We start from the raw sequence: 15,340 nt of genomic DNA, 5'->3' as shown, positions 1-15,340 counted from the left end.
AGAATACTTTTGTTCTACTCAGAGGTTAAGGGTGCCACATCCACTGCACCCCTATGAATCCCATGCTGACAATTAGGGTTAGGCTAGTCTGTTCATTATTTACCCAGTTACACTGTTGGCTACACAAAGAAATATGTTGCACCCTTTGCTCTGGGTCAGGTGCAGACTTGGAACCATCCTGGCAGGGATGCGGATGTCCTGAACAGACCCTGGTGCCCCACCCCTTGGCCATCAGACCATTCAAACAATGGTCTCCATGAAATTGGAATTTCCCTAGGAATCTCACGCTGGGTGAAGGAAAAGGCTGAAGCCTGGTGCCAGCCAGAAGAGGAACTTGCCTCTCAAGGAAAGACTTCACACAATTCTTACAACTTGTCTGACTGTCACCTTACAGGAGACACTGGAGCTGGGACAGTGAGGATGTGTGGGACCACACCTTGTTGGAGCCTTCTAAGCTATGCTTCCTTTCTTCCATTTTAAACCTAAACGTCAAGCCAGGGACTTGGGTACATTTCTTGACCTCTCTCTTCTCTGCTTTTTTTCTCACTTCTCTGCCTTTTCACTATGGTCTCTTTGGTGGGCATATTGAAGATGGTTAGCCAAGCTTCCCTGAGGGCCTGTGCTCTCACCCTCTGAAGGTCGACAACTCCAGAACAGAGTGAAGTGGGAGCAAGTATGTGGAGACGACCTCATCTGGAATCAACTCTAACTTCATGTCATTTACCCGTGCCACAGAATGGTCTTGGTGATTTAACTGCCAAAAAACCATAAGAACCATTTCTGGTTTGTAAAACATACAGAGTAAGGAACCAAATGTGCTCCCCAAACTGTTGTTGGCTTAGTCCTTGAGTTTTGAACAGATGATCGATCGGGAGGATCCAGAGCTGCATGGACCTCTTTTGAGAACCGTCTCCACCGCAATGTTCTGCAGTCTACACTCCCGCCTGCAGCCCATCGCCAGTTATGGATAATAGGGAAAGGGAGGGGAAAGATTCAAAAACCATCGCTTAAATGCCCCCACCACATCAATCTGGTAGATTTACATCTCAGATGAGGCCCAGAAGATGAAAACATGAACGCGAGAAACAAAAGACCCTGCACCATCCTTAAGTCCCTCACCTATAAACGTCAACAGACCGAATGAACTTCAGTAGGGTCTGGCAGAGCCTCACCAGGAAAGGGTCTGGCAGAGCCTCACCAGGAAAGCCGATGCTGAAAGCAAACACTGGAAGAAAACAGTTTCCTTCTAATCAGACTCCAGGTTCTGCTTATCTACGTGCAAGTATTTTCACATCGTTTTAACGGAGGATCTGGTCTTTGCTTTGCCCCAGGAAGACGCATTAGAGAGTGGAGAGCATCTAACAGTTAACAGAGTGGTGGATGTTAAAGACTAATCTGTTAATATAGGACGGAGCTTCCCACAGGATTTCCCACACAGTGATTTCTCGGATGCTGACTCTGTTAGATGCTCTACCAGAAGCATTTGAAGGTCATAGGTTTAGGAAATATCACAGGAGACCTGCTTCACCTTTGATGATTTTCAATCTTCGTTAGGATATTGTGGGCTCTGAGAAATCTTGTAGCAAAACAAGTGGGTTAAATCAAGTGTTTTTTTCAGAGTTATCTCACCAGAAAGCTTCCCCCCTCTTTTTTCCCACTTAACTGCTAATGTTCCAAGAAACTGTTGTCCCACAGATAGCAGTCTGGGGAGCACTTCTGTTGAGAGGAAGGAGCGGAGCGAAGGGTTTTAAGTGAGGGAGTGAACTGTGTTTTAGAACAAACCCTTTGATGAAGCTCAATTCTCTCTTCCCTACTTTTTGCCATTTTAGGAAATTATAACACATCCCATCTAAGCTCAAGCCAGAAAAACAGGAGCTATATCTGTCATGGTGATAACCTTTAAAAATTATAGCATTCAAGTGTGGATTTAGAAGAGCCTGAAATGCGAACTTTCCCTCTTTCTTAGACCCTCATCTGCCCAGCCAGTACCCTTTTCAGAGAGCTGGCATCATTGGTTCTGCTTTGTTTTCTTTTCTTGTAGGCACTGGGAATGCAGTGGCAGCAACCCCACTGCTTTGAATTGAAGCACTCAGCAGGACTGGAAATAAGATTCAGTAGAGGAGCAGGCACTGCTGTTGCTGAGTTTGATTCTCAGCCCCCATACAGGGCAACTCACAACCACCAGATCAAGGGTGTTTCTGATGCATCTGGCTTCCACTGGCACTCATATACCTGAACATGCATAGATACACACACATACACAACATTAAAAATAAAAATACACAAATGAAATCTTTAACACATATGGAAGAGTTAATGTCAAACTTCTACCCTATTTCCCCCTCCCCCGCTACCTAGTCTTGCAAATGGAGCTCCAGGCTCAAGTCCTTGCTCTCTCCGCCTCTCCCCCACAGCACTCTCGCCCTGAACAGTTCTTGATTCTAATCCTTCATTCCTCCAGGTACTTCTCCTTCCTTATCGACTTTGTGTAGATTTACTTTCTTAAGCAGAGTCTGTGGCTGGAAAGCTCTCAATGGTCCCCACCAAACCAGACTCAAAGCTTCAGGAAGCTCTGGGGAAGAAATTTAAAAAGTCCCACCTCAGAGACAAGTTGTCTAGGGAGGAGTTTCCTCAGTTCCTCTTTAACAGACAGGAGAGTTACAGTGGACAACTTGAGGAGGGCAAAACCGGCTTGTACTGGGGGCCAGCTCTTAGATAATTAAATGACCCAGCAAACACAACTAAGGAAAAATGTGGTACATTTACACAATGGAGCACTACACAACGGTAAAAAATAATGACATCTTGAAATTTGCCGGCAAATGGATGGATCTAGAAAACATCATATTGAGTGAAGTAACCCAGACCCAGAAAAGGCAAATATTGTATGTACTCACTCATAAGTGGCTTTTAGACCTAAAGCAAAGAAAAAGCAACCTACAATTCACAATCCCAGAAAACCTAGACAACAAAGAGGACCCTAAGAGAGACGGACATGGATCTACAATAGGAAGGAGAAAAACACAAGATCTCCTGAGTAAATTGGGAGTGTGGGGGTCATGGGAGAAGGTAGACAGGGAAGAGGGAAAGAAGAGAGGGGAGTGGAGAAAAATGTGTAGCTCAATAAAAAAATAAAAAAACTAAAGAAACTGTTCCCAGGATTCACTGCGCAGTCTCTGCTCTGTCTGAGGATGGCTCAAACATTAGTTCATCTTAGCAAGTGTGTTCCAAGAAGTTACCCGTACATTCAGCGGGCAATTCCAGGCTTGCACATATAATATTTAGTCAATATTTAAAATATCAAGCCCTACTACTCAGCCACTTTTCGTTTGATTTTCTTATTACTAAAATATAAGAGGTCTAAAGTTTGCAAAATCCCCTAAAGGAGCTTGATCAATATTCCTACTTATAAAAAATGTAGTGAACAGTTCCCATTCATACCGTATTTATTAACATGAGGTTAATAAAGGCTCAAGGTTAATGGGCCTGTCTGCAACTATTATCTCTCTCCCTTCAATCAAGGCAGGTTCTTAGCCAGCCAGGTTGGTCCAGATCTTTTGTGTGTAGCTGAGGATTAACTTTAAACCACTGCCTCAACCTCCTGAGCGCTTGGGTGACTGGCATGTGCCACCATGCATGGCTTAATTATCTCTTTTTTTCCCCCAGAGATAATACAAGTACCTTTAAGATAAATAATTTGTCATGCTCATGCCAGTAAAAAAAAAGAGAGAGATAAAAGATAAGCTTAAGGATGTAATCAAAGGCATCCAAGGACGCAGTTAAATTCAAAGTCTGTGGTGGGAAATGTTAAACCCGAGAACTGTGAGGAAAAAGACCAGTTCCACAATGACCGAACTGAAGCAAGCTTTATTTAGTACTGGCCAGAAAGGTCTATACCTAGGATTCCTAAAGAAATAGCCCCAAATTTAGGTCAGTCAGGCGCTCATAAAGGTGAACCCCCACTTTTTACTTCCTGCCTTCATCCAATGGGGAAGGGGTTAGCATACACCTTGACATACTTCCTGTCTACACATTTTCTACCTAAGCATGGTCAAGCACTTCCTATGCAGTTGGGGCAGACAACCTTGGTACTGAAGTGAGAACACATGACTTGTGATTTCACAAGCACCATAGATCCCAATGTCCCAGAGAGTTTCCTGTCCTTGGGCAAGTGGGGCCTATGGGTTAACGTTAGCCCTTACAGGAAAGTAACTTGAATTAGGGTTACTGCGAGAAGACATACCCAGTGAGCTCTAGAAAGGGGCTATTGAGCTGGGATCAGGGTACAATGAAAACCCAGTGCAAAATGAAGACAGGAAGCCTCTTGTTAAGACAGTAGTGCCAGCTCCAAGGTTAAGCCGAGTAGCCTTCTAGATGTGGGGCTCAGCTCAACTCTTGACTCTGAATTCCACAAAACTGGTCCCATGAAGAGTGTCTGGATATATGTAATATGGACATTTGGGCTTCACCTTTTCTCACCTTGGGCTGTGACCTTCTAAGAGTGTGTTTGGTTTTGTATTTTATAACGTTTTATTAGATACCCAGAGTGGTCTCTGAACAAAACAAAACTTGAAGACTGTGTCCTTGCCAGTAGCGCATGTTCCCATAGAGCCCACAGCACCGACGTGCTGGCAGGAGCAAGCAGGTTGGCAGGCTCTGGTGTGATCCTCTGAGATGGCATTTGTGAAACCCTTTGGAGCTGGAGACTGAGTTCAGCTGGAAGAGGGCCTGCCTAGCACACGGATGCCCTGAATTCACCCCTAGCACTGCATAAGCTGAGCATGTGTTACATGCCTATAATTTCAACACTCTGGATATAGAAGCAAGACAGTTATATATTCAAAGTCATTTTCAGCTACAGAGCAAGTTCAATGCCAGTCTGGGCTACACAAGACCCTACCAAAAATGAACGAAGGAATGAATAAATTGAAACAATGAATTCTTTTTTTTTTTTTTTTTTTTTTTGGTTTTTCGAGACAGGGTTTCTCTGTGGCTTTGGAGCCTGTCCTGGAACTAGCTCTGTAGACCAGGCTGGTCTAGAACTCACAGAGATCCGCCTGCCTCTGCCTCCCCAGTGCTGGGATTAAAGGCATGTGCCACCATCGCCCGGCTGAAACAATGAATTCTTATGACTGACCAAATGTTACCAGAAAGAAGTGTTATATCAAGAGAAGCAGAATGATGATTTTGATCAGGGTACCTGTATTGTTTTTTTTTTAAACAATTTAATTTTATTTATTTAACTTTACTTATATTGCATGTATAAGTATTCTGCCTGCATGCATATATGTGTGCTGCAATAATGTCAGGAGTTCAGGTAGGCCAGAAGAGGGCATCTGATACCCCACAACTGGAGTTATATATGGTTGTCAGCTACCACGTGCATGCTGAGAACTGCAAGTTCGGGTTCTCGGCAAGAGCAGTGTGGTGATTTGGGTAAGAATGGCTGCCACAGACTCGTATTTGAATCCTTAGGGAGTGGCATCAGGAGGTGCAGCCTTGCTGGAGGAAGTGTGTCACCAATTGTGGGCTTTGGGGTTTCAAATGCTCAAGCCAGGCCAGTGTCACTCTTTCTGTGGTCCACTGATCCAGGTGTAGAACTCTTGGCTGCCTCTCCAGCACCATGTCTGCCTGCACGCTGCCCTGCTTTTTGCCACGGTAATGGGCTCTGAACCTGTAAGCCATCCCCAATGAAATGTTTTCCTTTCCTAAGAGTTGCTGTGGTCATGGTGTCTCCTCACAGCAATAGAAACCCTGACTAGGCAAGCAGCAAGTTCTCTTAACCGCTCAGCCATCTCTGCAGTCCCCAAGAAGTCTGTATTCTTGATAAACCTCAAAGTGATGCCCACAGATGAGCTGTGGACTTCTCAGCCCTCTGAAACAGCCTCTCTTCAACAGCTGTGTTACATTTTGGTTCCTTGGGGGAGTTTATCATCTCTTACGCTCCCCTAGTCCTGTTGATACTGACCAGTTCACCGTGAGCTGCCGCTATCTACCTGACAGACTGTTGCAGCCCAACGTTAGCATTTGCAGTGAGGAGGAATCTCTCAAGACAGAAATTAAGCAAATAAAGGGAGGGTAAAGTAGAGACACGGGCTCTCAGAAACAAGAAGAATGAAATCACTGTCCTTGAAGCCTGGTGAGGCCATCTCTAGACAGCCCAGCTCCGTCAGATGTGAAGTTTGCTGAGACTGGCGACCCGTACAAATTGTTAGTTGCCTTACATTTTATCTAATTTCTTTGCCCTACTTTATGCCTTAGAGGAACTGTGGTCCCATGTCGAATATCCAGCTCAGATAAATGGAGGTGCAGAGAGACAAGGTGTGGAACTGCAGGCTGAGTCTCACATTTTCATGTTCAATGTCAAACTCTGGGTGTAACCTTAAACAAGCAAGCAGGAACACACAATTCTCTTGAGTTCCCTGCTCCCTTGTTCACACACAGTGGAACACTCAACAAGATTTAAAGGGAAGCCAGAGTCTCGCAGATAAAGATATAATCATGGTCTCAACACTTGGTAAATGATGTATAAAGGACAAGAAATGTTCATAATCTTACCCTGTAAGGAGACCGGGGTCAGGAGCCTGGAAGTTATGAAGAAGGCATTCCTAGGTTGGGCTTGAATTTTTCCCACTGCAATTGCCTGGAGGTACTGTCACCCGCTGGAGCCTTCCTTAAGCTCCCTGTCCTAGCTGGAGGCCCTGGCATCTGCCCCCTTGTTCTCTTCAGGATGCCCAAGTCACCCCAGGGAAATGAGGAACTTCTGACCGGGTACAAACCCTACTTGGCCACCCAAGGCCTTTTCAGCCTGGAGTGCTTGACCCTGAAGAGTCTCTGAGTGGGAGGGTCTCAATGTTTACAGCCTTGGGTGGGGCGAGTGAAGACAAGAAAGGGCACTATAGCACACGTGGCCTGAAAATCCAACAGTACCTGGACCAGAAAGACTTGGGTGGGACCAGTCAGATGCCTCTGTCCCTTGGAGAGGACCCCATGTTCACCTTGATCAGCCCTTCCCCGTTCTCCACTGCTTGCTCGTCTCACCTAGAAGGACTCAAGAGATGCCCTGCACCTACAGGACCCGGAAGGATGGTGAGCGACCAGGGATCCGGCAGGGCCACCGCTTCTCGGTTGGCACCCGCCTACTGTGCAGTTACAGTCCTCAAGTTCCCCAGCCCAGCCTCCTAGCCTCCCCGCCCGCTTCTGGGTACCTGCTGCTTCAGTGACGGGGCTCGCCGGCCGGCTGGTGGTCAGGGTCCTCCCAGGGATGCTGGAGGCTCTCAAGCTGTTCTGAACCGCGCTGCTGCTCTCGGGGCTCCCAAACGTAACTCTATATATCCGGCTCAGAGACTGGGTGTGGGGCGGGAGGAGCGCACCCTCCCTCCGACCTTCCTGGTCGCCGCTGGGCGCCCAACCGCGCGGCCTCTGCCCAGGGCGGGAGCTGTGCAGGGGCCTCGGGCGCACAGGCCCTGAAGATGGCATCTCCTAGGCTTCGGGTGGTTCCCCCTTGGTTGCATCGTTGGGTGAGGGGAAAGTTAGCTGGGAGGGCGCCCCTGTCTGGAAAAGCTGAGGAAGGAGGGAGGGGAAGCGAGAGAAGGAGTCTGATTTGATTCATTGCAGGAACAATCACTCCCCGTTGCACTGGCAAAATGCGCTCCAGATCCTATTTATCTGGCTCTTCCGCACCGCACTCCAGGTGGATGGAGGCTAGGGAGAAGCGCTGCAGGGGTTTTTAAACAGCCTGGGGGCTGTTGTTGCGCGGGGAGGGGGGGGGAGGAGGTTGGGGGAGCAGGGAGGGCTGGGGCTTGGTTTCCTTCTCCCTGGGTCGGGTCTGAAAAGCAGAAACAATGATCTTCATGTTAGCAATCTGGTGGGCAGGGATCAAGGATGCCAGGTTATGGGAGAAGCAGGCAGAGGCAATCTCTGGCATTTCCCTAGAAAATGTTTTCTTTCTCCTCTTGGTAGCTTTAAATTTTTTGTTTTATTTATATTTAGTTATTGATAAATCTTAGACAGAAACCCCACAGCTGCCCAGGGAGTCGGAGAATGATGGACAGGCAGGAAACAGAATTCCCTCCCAACCAGGGAGAGAGGAAAAACGGCCAACGCCCACCTCAGTTCTCTGCACAATGTGGAAGGTAGTCTTCCAAATTTACAGCCAGTTAAGAAAACGGGAAAGAATAAAAAGTTACTCTCGTTCTTATTATGAAGGATAGCAAGCCCTTAAAGACACCAATTTTGAAGCATGGAAAGTCGAAGTCAATGAAGTGAGCATCTTCATCTATCAAAAACTTCACTCTTGAGTTCTCTGCGTCTGAACTGTTTGATTGAGTGTGTTAAGAGAAGTGTAACAGTTTTGCGCAGGTGACTGTGTAAAAGCAAGAGAGAAATGAGTAGGATCAGACAGACAAACTCGCAGTTACACACACATACACACAACCACTTAAAAAACAGATCTGAATGTGTCCTCAGACTCAAATCCTGTAACTGTACTTTAAATGGTGCAGGAAAAGGATGGTAACAAGGTTTGTAAATCTCTCAGCTGCAATTCCAGCTCCTTAGTATACTGGGCCAGCAGGGTGGCAAGTTCAAGGCCTGCCTGGGCCACCTGAAGAGTTCATGGACAGCCTAGCTAAAAACGTGAAGATCCTGTCTCAAAAAGTAAAAAAATGGGCTGAGACGGTAGCTCAGGAGTAGTCCAGGCTCTTGTCTACCACACGTGAGGCCCTAGGTTCAACTCAGAGTGTTGCAAAAATAAATACAAAATGCAGAAATCTCTAATCACATAGATAACGCAAGGGAAAGTGTCACAACTTTTTGGATAGCAACTTAGTGACACATTTCTTTTTTTTTTTAATTTTTCTAGACCCTGTGATAAGGGATTTCTATTTATTAGGAGCATATCCAAAAGGATGCACAAAATGAGAAATGTGCAGAGAGTTAATAACACATTACAATTATTTGTAACGTGGAAAATAAAAAGGCCCACTTTCTGAAGAAAGGCTCACAGGTGAATGCAACATTACTGGAAAATACAAACCATAATTTAAATATCATTGTGTGAATGGTATTCATCTATGTGGTGGGTTGGTTTGCAAGAAGCACGGTTGCAAAGGATGTTAACTGAGCAGCTTGCCCTGCAGACTCCATCAGCGAAGGGCTTTGCAGGCTTGGGGCTAAGGTCTCTGCAGGGCAGATTCCTCATGGGTGCTGTGAGGGAGAGCTGGTTCTATGGTGCTTGCTTACTTCTGGTGGTCTCCCGGCAACCTATGGAAATATAAAGTCATTGTGTTAGGGGTCTCTGGAACAGATGGGGGTGGGGAGAGAGAGAGACAGAGACAGAGAGATTACACACACACACACACACACACACACACACACACACTATTTATTAGAGTGGTTTTATAGGCTGTATTGTGGCCAGTCCAACAGCACTGTCTCCTGGTAAGAAAGGCCAAGAATCTGGCTTCAGCTGTTCTAATCTGGTGCTGGAATCCCAGAGGATTCCAAGAGAGCTGCTGGTCTTCAGTCTGGGCTGGAATCCTGAGGAAGGTTTCACCAGTGAAGGAATGCCTCAGCAGCAGGTAGATGAACTTGCAGGCAAGACTGAGGGCAAGCAGGGAAAAAACCAAAAGCTTCTTTCTTCCGGGTCTGCTTATGTGAGATGACACCAGAAGGTGTGGCCCAGGTTTAGGAGGAGTCTTCCCACCTCAAATGATTCAATCAAGAAAATATCCTTCACAAGTGTGCCCGGATACCTGAATTTTAGTTTATTCCAGATGTAGTCTAGTTGACACCAAGACTAGCCATCACGGCCAGTTTAGATGGAGGTTTCTCTCCCACCTGCCAGTTCCTGAATAACTAGTGTGGGGCTTAATACTAATTACAATGTTTGGCCTATTGTTCTGTTTGCCTGCTATTGGCCATTACTAACTAGCTCTTACAACTCAAACCAACCCATAATTCTTATCTATGTTTAGCCACATGGCTTGGTACCTTTTCTCAGTAAGACATTCTCAGCTTGTTTCCTCTGTGTCTGACTGGCAACTGTATCTCTTCCATTCCTCTTCCCAGAATCCTCCTGCTCTCATTGTCCCACCTACCCCAGTACTGGCCAATCAGTGTTTTTATTAAACCAGTATGAGTGACAAATCTTTACAGTGTACAAGAGCATTATCCCACAGCAAGTCAGCATTTGCCTTCATCTTTGATGCCACTTTCTCTCTGCCCAGGTCTGCTTCCGAGTTTCCCTTTGTAGGGTCATAATGAGTTATATCTTACCCAGTGTCTTCATTTGCCAATGACATTGGCAACAACCTTATTGCAGAGGAGGCCATGTTTGGGAATGCTGGGCTTAAGCTTCAGCAAATGATGGGTAAACAGATTTCCACTTGTGTGAGCTGACTGGAGGGCTGGAAAAGCCATACGGCCTTGCAAATGCAGGGAACCTGTACATTTGACTAACTTGAAATGGAGGCGTTGTCCAGGTGGCTAGAGACCCTGTGGTGGGGCCATTCTGAGCTGCACAGGGAGACTCCAAGTCAAATGCAAATGAGTTTATAAAAGAAAGGCTGGGGCAGTCAGACATGTACCCACGGGGGAAGAAGAGTAAATATCTGGATACCTGACTTAACACGACATGGATCCCAAAGATGCTGAGAAATATGAATGGCTGCCAGGAGCTGAAAGAGCCAGAGAATGCCCTTCCTACAGCTCCTCCAGGCAGTGTGGCTCTTCCCCAAATTTCAGACTTGTAAACTGCAGAAATGGGAGAGGAAAAGTTCTTTTGTTTAAGCCATTCATGTTTCAGTCAGTCCCAGGAAATCAATACATGTAGCTTTCCTGCAGTAAAATTCGCTGCATTAACTTTTAATTTTTATTTATTGTTATTTTTTTTGGGGGGGGGGTGGGGATTTTGAGACAGGGTTTCTCTGTGTATCTTTGGCTGTTCTGGAACTCACTCTGCAGACTAGGCTGGCCTTTTAACTCACAGGGATTTGATTGCCTCTGCCTCCCGCATGTGCCAACCTTTTATTTTTAAAGAAAGCTGTATGGTTCACTAATTTTTACCTCCTTTGTGTTGATTAATACTGTTCTCCGAGAGGTTCATACATGTATATAATGTATTCTGACTACTCTCTCCCCGCTACCTGTTATCTTTCTCCCATTGCTATCAACCCCCTCTCCTTTCCCCATATGTCCTCTTCCAAGGTTTACACTTGTGGGTTTGTTTTATGGCCCGTTTAATGTAGCCAAGGCCATCAGAGTGAACCTTGGATTGAAATTATCCATTGGAGCCTGGTGGAGGGACAAGTGGGTTCACAACGGGAAGCAACAATTGTCCCCCACCCCATCCCTGCCCTTGCCTCGGCAACCAGCTCAGGAGTGAAGGGTTGGTTCCCTCTGCAAACCCTCCTCTATCCATGCCTGATTACGGATAGGCTTTTTCTTGTGAAGATTCAATGCAGGCACGGTGTGAGAATTCTTAGTTGCTGTTTTAAGATTTTTAATCTGCAAATGAAGGGCTGAGTAGCGATATATTAAAATTGTTACATTCTCACCAAAACACCTGAGATGAGATGCTGGTCTGGGCTGTGGGCTCCACTGCTCTGGGTCCCCCAGATTTCTCCCAAGACAAATTTATCTCTACAGAAGCTGAGATGACAGGGCAAGACCAAATCTCATAGCCCATGTTGCCTCTGGCCAGCATTGAGAAACTGTTTATCATCCTGACTAATCTCTACCCTCAAAGCCTTCTCCATCACTGTTGCTCAATGACTTACTATTTTGTCCAACCCTGTAAAAGAAATATTTCTTTGTAAATTTGCCATGGGGTTCTTATTTACGGTACAAAATACCTACAAGATGTTCTAGACATAAAATCATACTGCAAGCCGATCATTCTGCCAACACCCTAAGACCTGAATGAAACCAGTACTCTCCAAAGGAATCTTACTCCCCCAAGCTTTCTGCTTCAGTCAGTGCAGTTCCGCTGATGTTATCACAAACAGCTTTGATTTTTATTTCTATACACGGAACAATAAAAATGTAGCGTTTTATAACCAGAAAGCCTGTGACTAATGTCTACAGTCTCATTTCACAGCGGAGGTCTGGACTTTACTTCTTGTCCAGAGCGACTGTGTTAGTTCTCTGTTGTGGAATGACTAACTACCATCCTATTGGTGTTTGGGGGCTACACATTCACTCTCTCAAGGACCTGCAGGTGAGCTTTCCAGGCTCCTAGGAGGCCAACTCAGCTCCAGCTCCTCAGTGATTTAGGATCCAGAGTTCCGGGAGCCCTCCCCCAACTAGCGGCAGGTGGAATTTATAACTACTTCCTTTGGGCTTTTCTAGGACCCAGATCTTCATTTTCCTTGCTGGCTATTGGCCAAGGCTGCTCCCAGCTGAGCCCATACTTGGGTCCCAGCCCTATGTCCTGTCCCACCATGACTGTTTGCTTCTTTAAAGCCAGCAAAGACATTCATTCTTTTTTCTCTTCAAATGTCTTCTTTCAAGGCCGATACCCAGCGAGCCTTGCTTCTTGGAGACCATCTCCTTTGAGTAACCTAAATCTACTGATTTGGTGTTTAGTGTGTAACATACACTCATAACATTGACACCCTTCCTGCTCACAGCTATGCCCCACTCCAGGATATGGATGGTGCTGGCATGAAACTGGCCCATGTCAGATTTCTTCCCACCGTAGATGGTTGGGGGAGCAGCCTCTGAAGTCCAGAAGTCCACTGTTCTTGCTTTCATCAGAGACTTTCTTTTCTTCTGCACGAGGAAAGTTAGTTTTCATATCTAGCTTTTTATGAAGCAGTAGCATGTGGGAAGCTTTCTTTTGTCTTTTTTTATGTGCATGTTTGTGAGATACGTGTATGTGTGCATGTATTCCTGCTCATCCATGTGTGGATGCATATGTGTGCATATGCATGTATATCTGTCCATCTATGTGTGGGTACATGTGTGCATGTGTGAATGCCTGACCAAACGTGTGGGTACATACATATGTACGCTTGCCTATCCATGTGTAGTTACACATGTGTGCATGTATGCCTGCTCATCCATGTGTGGGTACAAAGGTGTGTGTGTGTGTGTGTGTGTGTGTGTGTGTGCGTGCATGCAGAGATCTGAGGTTGATACTGAAAATCTTCCTCATCACTCATCCACCTTATTCTTTGAGACAGCGGCTCTCAATCAAACCCAAAGCCTAATCTCCCTAGCCAGTTTTCTCTAGAGATCCTCTGTCTTTGCTTCCCCACAGTAGTATTACAGGGAAGCCTCCAGGCCAATATAGCATATATGTGGGTTCTGGGGACGCAGCCTCTGCTTGTTTAAGGTCCACTTTCTTGCGCAGTAATAACCAGTGAAAACTCTCCCCAACTCCACTTGTAAGTTTTTCTCAACTTGTTTGTAGTGATGAGCTGTGGGCCGCTCCCCCCCCCCCCCCCCCGCCTGGCTCCCTACTAGCTAGCTTTACCCAAAATAATTACACGGAAACTGTATTCATTTAAACACTGCCTGGCCCATTAATTCTAGCCTCTTATTGGCTAATTCTCACATCTTGATTAACTCATTTCTATTAATATGTGTAGCACCATGAGGTGGTGGCTTACGGGGAAAGATTCTAGCCTACATCCATCTCGGGATGAAGAATCATGGCGTCTGACTCACTGCCTTCTTCCTCCCAGCATTCTGTTCTGTCTTCCCCACCTACCTATGTTCTGACCTATCAGGCCAAGCAGTTTTCTTTATTAATTAACCAATGAAAGAAACATATAGAAAGAAGACCCACCTACATCACTTGTTTTTCTTGTCTTCTTCCTAGAGACATGGATAACTCTGAAAATTTATTGACAAGTACGAACATGTAACAAGTCAAGGCTGTGCCTGAGTTTTCTGACCACACGACCTCTGAACTGATGGTTGTGTGCCCTATAATAGCTGTAGGCTCAGTCATTTGATCCCCAGTTGGCTGAACTATGTGGGAAGGATTAGGAGGGGAGGCCTCGTTCGGGGAGGTGTGCCACTGGGGGAGAGCTTTGAGGTTTCAGAAGCTCACAACATTGCCAAAGCAGATACAATCGCAAGGCAGTTTGGGTCCACATTACAACCCAAGACTATTCAGCACATTGAAACACGAACCAAAACAAAAATAAGACAGGGCGATACTCTAAGACGAGGATGAGCATCACAGCCAGGGCTGGACACAGCGACAGTGCTGGGACTGTCACGGTGGAAGGGACTCTGAAGTCTGAGTAAAATGCTAAGGGCTGCAATGAAAAGAGCAGAAGACAGCAGGCGTAGTCACTGTGGGCCAGAGGTGGGGTGACCAGAAAGACTTTCTGAAGTGATAGAGATTTCAGATACTTTAGCAGACAGGCTGTGTCAGGATGCTGAGCACAGCCAAGGAAAGAGTCTCCAAGCCACTGAACACAGCTATGGATGCTACCAAAACTGAAAAGCAGAAGAAAGGAAACGCAGGAGAAGATCTCGAAGGACTGCAGGACTATAGGACATGTGGCACCTGCATACTGAGAATTCAGGAAAAGAATAAATGAAGCAGAAATGACAAAGTCCACCCCCGGGTTATTGTCAGCTACCAGGTTACAGAAGCAAGAAGCACAGAGATTATTAAGCAAGAAAAATGGGGAAAAAAGCTGGAAGTGTGTGTGTGTGGGGGGGAACCCATAGCTGTGCACAGTACTTCTAAGCTTCATAACATTGAAGATAAAAATCTTAGACAAATCCAGAGGAGGGGTAAAAAAACCTTTGTGTAAAGATTGGATCAGAGATAAGAGTTCCACCTGACATCTTCAAAGAAATGCTATAAGAAAAGGAAGAGAAAAACACTTACATTGTTGGAGAAAATATTCTCTCCAACTTTTTAAAAAAAAAGAAAAAAACCTTTCTCATACAAACATAAATGAGTTTTTGTTGTTGTTGTTGTTATTGACAGTAACTCTGCTTTAGAAACAATGTTAAAAGAAATTTTTATAGAGAAATGTACATCTTTGTAAAGAAAAGAAGACCACTGGTAAATTAAAGTTAAAACATTTTCTCTTATTCTTAATTGATCTAAAAATTTTTGTGTAAAATAATGCTAGCAATAATGTTTCCAGCATCCATACATGAGTACTTACATGCTTGTGTGTGCTTCTGTGTACATCAAATGAGCTGCAACAATAAAATAAAGGGCAGGAGGGAGGAATTAAGACGATTTTCTCTCTATAAATTTCACGTCTGTACATTTTTGTTGTGTTGTTTGGACATGGATGTGAATGTTTTATGTTTGACCATGGATGTGAAGTTTGGAAAAATTGTGCCAAATGTCAGGGAA

The 15,340-nt window shown here is 45.4% G+C and overlaps 1 protein-coding gene across 1 annotated transcript in view; it reads right to left on the bottom strand.

Annotated features, from left to right (window-relative positions):
- Far2 (fatty acyl-CoA reductase 2) overlaps window positions 1-7,643 on the bottom strand; it is a 115,707-nt gene extending 108,064 nt beyond the window's left edge. The window contains exon 1 of the mRNA XM_041639627.1: window positions 7,209-7,643. The gene's annotated coding sequence lies outside the window, so the exon portion shown is untranslated. The remainder of the gene's footprint in view (window positions 1-7,208) is intronic.
- Window positions 7,644-15,340: the final 7,697 nt, after the last annotated feature.

The sequence above is a fragment of the Microtus oregoni genome, unplaced genomic scaffold (genome assembly GCF_018167655.1).
Source record: "Microtus oregoni isolate MIOR12 unplaced genomic scaffold, Mior012 000002F_ref0000024, whole genome shotgun sequence".
NCBI lineage: Eukaryota > Metazoa > Chordata > Mammalia > Rodentia > Cricetidae > Microtus > Microtus oregoni.
Note: the sequence above shows the minus strand (reverse complement) of the source record. Positions and strands in the feature narration are given on the sequence as shown.